Below are 7,428 nucleotides of genomic sequence, written 5' to 3'. Positions count from 1 at the left end.
CTATGCAAGGAGGTATAAAAATAAGGGCTATGTAACTATGAGGACATAGGCCTTTTTTGTGACTGTGCAATATGTTTGTTCTATATAGTAATTTTAACTGCAACCTAATGTTCTTTAATGTAATTATACAATTAATTTTGATTACATTTTCAAATTGTAACCAAAAGGTAACCAGATTTTCTGTGCATGAAATGTATTCCTGTATTGGAATAGAGTTATGTAATGTATTTATTACATATTTGGCACAAAAACCACAAATGTACTAGTAAACTGTATGTTGCTTGGATAAATATAGTATGTTATTTATTTCTACTTTAATAGAAAGAAAATAGAAATATGTTGCTAGTGATAATTATTATATATAGTCAGTAGCGTAACGCCCGTGCCAGGGACGGCGCTATCGGGATCCGGAGGGGCAAAGGACAACTCGTCGGGGTCTTCTGGACCCCCTTTCGGGGAATTTCTAGCAGGGTAGTCAAATCTTGAGTACCAAAAGTACAATTCAAGCATGCTGTACTAAGCTGTCAAATTTTAGGATCAAAAATTGTTTAGTATGAGCAGTGCTGCCGTATGTAAGTGGTGTTGTATACTATCGCGATCGTATGGATTGCAGTGGTGGCGCCAGCTCTTCCCCGACGGGGGCTGGTACGTCTGACAGAGGGCTAGTACCCCCGATGGGGGGACTGTTCACTTGCATGGTTTTTCCATCAAATTATCCTTTTTTAATAAAGAATTTCATAAATGAATACAAAATTGTATCGTTTTTTTGATAAAAAAATTCCCTGACAAAATTAATTTTTTCCCCGACTGAGCTGGGAGCTAGGCTCCAACATCAAGGAATTCCTCCCCTGGCCACCCCTGGCCTATGCGCTCTTGTGTGGCGGTCAGCAGGGCCCCCAACCCATAGAGGCCCCTAACCACATTGTCCTCGATCTAGCACCCTGACCCATAAGGGCTTTGTTGATACATAACAGTATAATGTGTCTCTGACATTTATTTTTTAAGACAAGCTATTATGAGCTTAATTATCTAAGATTATATTGTTAGCAATATGCGATCAGCTAACGATTTATTACGTTTTAAGAACCTTAAAATATTAACGTAACATATGTATGTGAGCAATTTAGAAAAGGGTTTAATAGAAGTAGTTCATTAAAGTTACATTTAATGGCACACACATCTGGAGAGATACCACTTGAATGTGAACATTGTGGGAAGAAGTTTAATAACAATTCCTACTTTGAAATCCATGTAAGGATACATACTGGAGAGATGCCACACAAATGTGAATTTTGTGGAAAAGGATTTACAAACAGTAGCAATATGAAATGCCACATGAGGATACATACCGGAGAGACCCCTTACGAGAGTGTGGTTATTGCGGAAAAAAGTTTAAATATAACAACAATCTTAGTAAACACGTGAGGATACATACAGGAGAAAAACCATATAAATGTGAACATTGTGGACAAAGATTTAATTACAGTGGATATTTGAAAGGTCATTTGAGGAAATATACAGGAGAAATATCATAATTATGAATGTGAATATTGTGGAAAGAAATTTTAAAAAACAGAAATTGCACATCACATACCGTAAAACCTCGATTTGAAGCCCTGGGCTTGTACTTTTTTTTTTTTTTTGCGAACTTTGGATGGGCTTCTTTTCGAAGCTGCTTTTGCAAAGTAAAGAGAGGGGCTTCTTTTCAAAATAAATGCTGTAAATTTTAGGAATTTGTACTATAAAACAATAAACAAAACCACTTTAACTTACTGTATAAATTAAGCTTGTTTTTAATTTTTTTTTTTTTTTTCACGTGCAGTATATGCACTACTATTTCGAAAAGAAGAATATGCTATCTTGAAAAGAAGCCATTGGGCTTCTTTTCGAGGCTAATTTTTGCAAACTAAAGAGAGGGACTTCAATTTGAGATGGGCTTCTTCTCGAGATTAAGCCCATTGGGCTTCAATTCGAGGTTTTACAGTATGAGGATACATGCAAGCAGATACACTATAATTTTATGAATGTGAACATTGTGGGAAAAAATTAATAATAACAAATACAATACTCATTTGAGGATACATACAAGAAATCATATGGATTCAAACATTGTTGAAACAAATTTAGAGACCGTCGCACAGAAAAATTATACATGTATAAGACAACTTATATGTAGAAATTGATTTTGTTTATACATTAGGCTTACTTGGGAAAGACATAGACATCTGGACATTACATATATGTAAACTTATGGATTATTTGCTTAAAAGGATTGTTAATAGATGCTGATTGACCAGTAATAAACTAGACATGTCTCTCATCATATCTATGTGCATAATTTGCATTTTTTTTTCAGACTACAGGTCATACATAGCACAGAGAAAGTTTTGTTAGAAGTGACGGGTTACATCAGTCATTCTATTGACAACTGGCGTGCTAGTTTTATGGCATTTCTGGACAGAATTTCTTATGGCTGCATCCATCACTCAGTGTAAAAGCTTGTGGATGTTTCTCTTCAAATTGGGAACTTAACCATCCATCAGAATTCTTGTTATAGACCAGGTTACCTCAACATTACCAAATTCGAAAGTACAGTAGGATTGACGATTACATTGAAACCCGAAATTCCCGAATGGAGGAGGATTCTCTCTTGAGGATTATTTTAGTTAATTAAGCTTTTGTGGAATTTACAGTACGATTCATCAAGTTTCAGATATTTTCTATAGTGTGGATCGAGGGTTTTGTGAAGGTGACATTGGTGGTACAGTTGAGAGTACAATGGAAATTTTATATATAAAAATGTGAATCCATATTACAAACGCTATCAATATCATGTTATAGCCCTGTTGGCGTTCCATAGTGCACACCCCGGCCACCTCTCGCACGCGACGACGCAGACACCGTGTCGATGAACAAGACAGGTAAGAAGAATGGTTATCATAATAATGTTAATTACATTGAAATAAATTATAATATTTAGTTAGAAGAGGAGGTACCTTAGGGATCTTAATAGTAGTAGTAGGCTAGGCCTGCCCTACCCGGCCTAGCATCATAGCCTATTATACTATTAGGCCTAGCATACATCAACACCAAAGTACAACAAGGCGTGATTCGGTTTGGCGAGTGTGACCCTGACAGATGTAGGCCTGCTTGGTTTGTTTTACTCTACTGACAGTAGTTATAGGCCTAGCCTAGGCCTATGGTATCAGGCCTACTTGCTAGGTTTTGGTTGGACCAGTCAGTGGACATTGGTGGACTAAGCCTAGGCTAGGCCTTATAATACTACTACATATTGGAGGGAGGTTGGTGTCCCCTCTATTTGCATCAACCCCAATTGTGTCAATTCAGTAATTAATTGTTTATAATTAATTAACTATTAATTATTACGCTGTGTCTAGAGATATGGTACCGTATTCCTACTTCCATTTGCCAAAAAAGGTATTGTAAATGGCATTACGTTACCATCACCCAATGAAGTGCCGAAATGTGTGTCACGTCATCTCTGAAGACCAGCATTGGCATTGCAGATCGCCCACAGTGTGAGCGGTGTGACTCTATAGCGAACAATGTAATGGATAGCATGAATGATTTGTTAGGCAAATACAGAATACTGTCATCGTAAGGGTTCCACTCAGCAATAAACTAACCATGTCATTTATCTAGGCCTATATAACCATATCAAGCAAGGCCTGAATCCTCAGGACCAAACTTTTGACGTAGGCCCAGGCCTTAATTAGTCTCTGGTCTAATCAATTTACATGACAAAATTTGCACTAAAAAACTGAATATACTGTAAACTGTAATAAGAGGATTTGTAGGCCCACTAGCACTTTATGTATCATAATAATGTTTTAAATGGCATGTGCATGTGAAACTACTTTCTACAGTCACAACTTTATTAATATTCCATTGTATATTTCAGAAAACTTTGTGAAAGGGGGCAGTGAACTCTTTTGAGGGAAAAATGGAAAAGAATAAGGAAGAGATGAAATATAATGGTGAAGAAATAAAATATCATTGTGAACATTGTGGGGAAAATGTGGATTTAGTTACTCTGAGAACGCATTTGGGAATTAAGACAGAGGAAATAGAATATGATCAGGTTAAAATATTTATTTTTTGTGAAAAATACCTGAAAATACACCACAAATCTCCAAGAACACACCAGAAACCCAATCAAAACCTCTTGATTATGATTTTATCATGTATTTTAGGATTTATGTGGTATCTCAATTTATTTTCATAACCTATTTTGGGGGGTAAAAAGGTAAATTTTTGATTAAAATCTAGTTTTCATGTATTTTTCACAAAAAATCAATATTTTACCCCATCAATTTATTTATTTAAATAAAAAAATATATGTAGCCATGTTACTTGAATTCCATTCATATACTGTACTGTACTTTCTTTATAAGAAGTTCTTGGACTACTGTATATTTATCTATTCTAATAAACAACAGCCGGAAATGGCACTCGTCAGACTTAAAATATAAAGAATAAATAAAAATTTCTGTGAATGTGATTGCACCTTTCTTCCTAGGTGTTCATGTAAATTTGCATATAATAGCTAACCAGCTGCGTGTTTTCCTTTGTGAAAATGAGTACCGCGGCGTACTCATTTTCACAAAGCATTTGCATCCCTTCTTGGAAAGAGGGAACTTCGAAATAATTGTCTCCATATCGCTAATTAATCACCGTAATTTAGCTTACACTTATGCATGGGGGAGCATTTAAAATGTACAATAATCATTTCACTACCCGACAAACCCCGAACTTTATTCATGCATTTACATAAATAGTTTCATCTTGCTGTGCTCCAACATCACTGGCGCATGGTAATAACCAACTGGCAGACCATTTCCGGTCACACATTACTCTCCATAATGCAGCACCCCCTAGTTCCGTGTCCTCTGGATACTTGACACGATAACCATTTTGCAGCTTCTATCTATATATATTTGTACAGTACAATATATTGAAACCATTGTTGGCTCCGACCCATAGTCAGTAAAATATTTAACAATTAAGAAAATAAAATTAGTTTTGCATTGATGAATGGAAATAGACTGCCCGAAATAGGCAACATAATACAGTACCATAATTTTCCAGTACTGTAAGTTTGCCTAGTATGCAGTGGCGGATCCAGAATTTTTCAAACTGGTAAGGGGGAAGGGGGCACAACAGTCTCATAATAGGTAAGTGAGTAGCACATATGATTGTTTTGCATTGAAAATTTTTTAATTTAGTGGCAAAACGGGGGGGGGGGGGGTGCACATGCCCACCGTGACCCCTTACTGGATCCGCCCCTGGTATGTAACACTGAATTAGTAAGAAACGTTCTTATGTTGCTACGATACTCCATTAGGAGAAGCAGACACATGGTCGGTCACTTAATTAGTTTGATTCTTTGTTGGTACGCCGTCAATTCCAATTAAGGAATATAAACGTGCTACTACCTAGAATAGTCGATCTTTATGGGTATTATCTGATATGGAAGTCTAGCCAAATTGGTAGTAGTGCAGAAAACTTTATCTACACTCTAAAAACTTCAATTAGATATTCGTCAAAATTATGCTGAGAATTATTTACAAAACAAACAGGGTTATACCGGAATGATTGTTTTGCTTGTACAGTATTTGATGTTTACAAGTTTTTGCGGAACAGTAGTATATAAATCCTACCTTTGTGTCATTTAACAGTAAAACAACACAAACCAAGAACACGAGCATAAGTTCCTACAAAACAACATGTATTGAAATTTGTTTTTTTTTTAAATTTATTTAAATACATATTGCACTTTCTGTATTTTTTAAAATTTCCGCATCAAAAATGTTTTATTAAAATGTCTAACAATTAAAAAAATAAAATTAATTCACTCAGTTTTTTATTGATGCTTAACTATGTCACTGCGGAGCGAAGAGAACGGACGTGTTTTACCGTACGCTCTGATATAGGCCTATAAAGTCTCTAAATCCCTAACAAGGCAGGGTAGGACAACTAGGAGTGCCTGATAACAACTCAATGGTTGAGTTTATGAAACCTTTTTTTAAGCTATGTTCAAATCAAGCCCGGATCCGGTCCGTAGCCTGGACAAAGAAGTCGTTCACATTGCACACAGAACACGGTTGTTCGGGTTAAGTACGTATGTGTTCAATTGGGTCGAACAAACCAAGCTTGTTGCTAATTGGTCCAAGAAAAAAAAACGTACGATTTCAAGATGCAAATGGTTCTGAGATACATCGGTCCAGAATACAGACACAGCAATTATGATGTCGTGTACAACAGACACATTTAGGAAATACACTCTCTTCTGCCATCTTTACAATGTATAAACTTGAGCATTCAAAACAATAACAAACTGAGTACCGCATACAGATCACCTGACTGATCGGACGCAAAGTGTGGATTGACCATCTACGTATGCCGAGACCATGGACCTATTGCTGAGACATTGATCTCTACTATAATAGTTGGATTACTCATCGGCTGGTTTTAATGAGACCACCGACGCAATATGAGATACCATGATCTTTTTGGGGTGCCTGATGGGTGGGGTGGGGGAAGGTCGTGTGCCATCCGCCATCCCCCTCACCCGCACTCCCATAGATACACTGTCCAGGGCATCTGTGCAAGTTTAAACTGTTTTAAAACGATATTTTATGGAGTGTTTGTTGACAATACCACAGTACATAACAAAAATATTTTTAATAAAGCCAAGTACAATTTGAGTCTCAATGTACTGTACATAATATGTTTAATTTGAGCACAACTATACACACGTACATTTCATTATAGTAACGCGTCAGTGAATTAAGTAACGTAACGTAACGTGTTTCAACCAAAATCACTTTAAAATGCGGGACCATGATGTGAGACGGTTGGTAACTATGCTGTATATATCACTGTGTTCCATGCACACGTTATAATAGACCTTTCCGAAGTGTCAATAAAACTTAACAACTGACTAATCAGAACAGCGCTAGGAATACGCGAGCGTCTCACAAACACACGTGTTGTCCCACAAACGCACATGTTCTCGTACGGTTTAACAGTCGTCTTGTGGGACTTTAGCAACAATATCCAAGGGGCGGGGCTTAGCGGAAAGGTACATTATGACGGTAAAGCTACGTTCACACCAAGCCCGGATTCCGGTCCGGGGTACGGAGAAAAAATCGTAAAAAAATGGGTTCAGTGGTAAAGAATAGGACCGTTCAAATCAAATTCGTACGATTTCTAATCCGGAATCCGGGCCCGGACGCGATTTTTTTTCCGTACGAAACATTTACATGGAACTCCACTCGGGCCGTCTCGACTGAATCGACCCGAAAATCTTGTATTGCAGAATTCAGGTCAAAAGGTCATCAACAACTTCTATCTGATCTGAGAGAACGTCGCTGTCTATTTTTTAAAAATATATCGATGTTACCA

This window comes from Anneissia japonica, unplaced genomic scaffold (genome assembly GCF_011630105.1).
Source record: "Anneissia japonica isolate Jap-2015-1 unplaced genomic scaffold, ASM1163010v1 scaffold287835_len3118868_cov185, whole genome shotgun sequence".
Lineage (NCBI taxonomy): Eukaryota > Metazoa > Echinodermata > Crinoidea > Comatulida > Comatulidae > Anneissia > Anneissia japonica.
The sequence above is the reverse complement of the archived record's forward strand: the minus strand, read 5'-3'. Positions refer to the sequence as shown.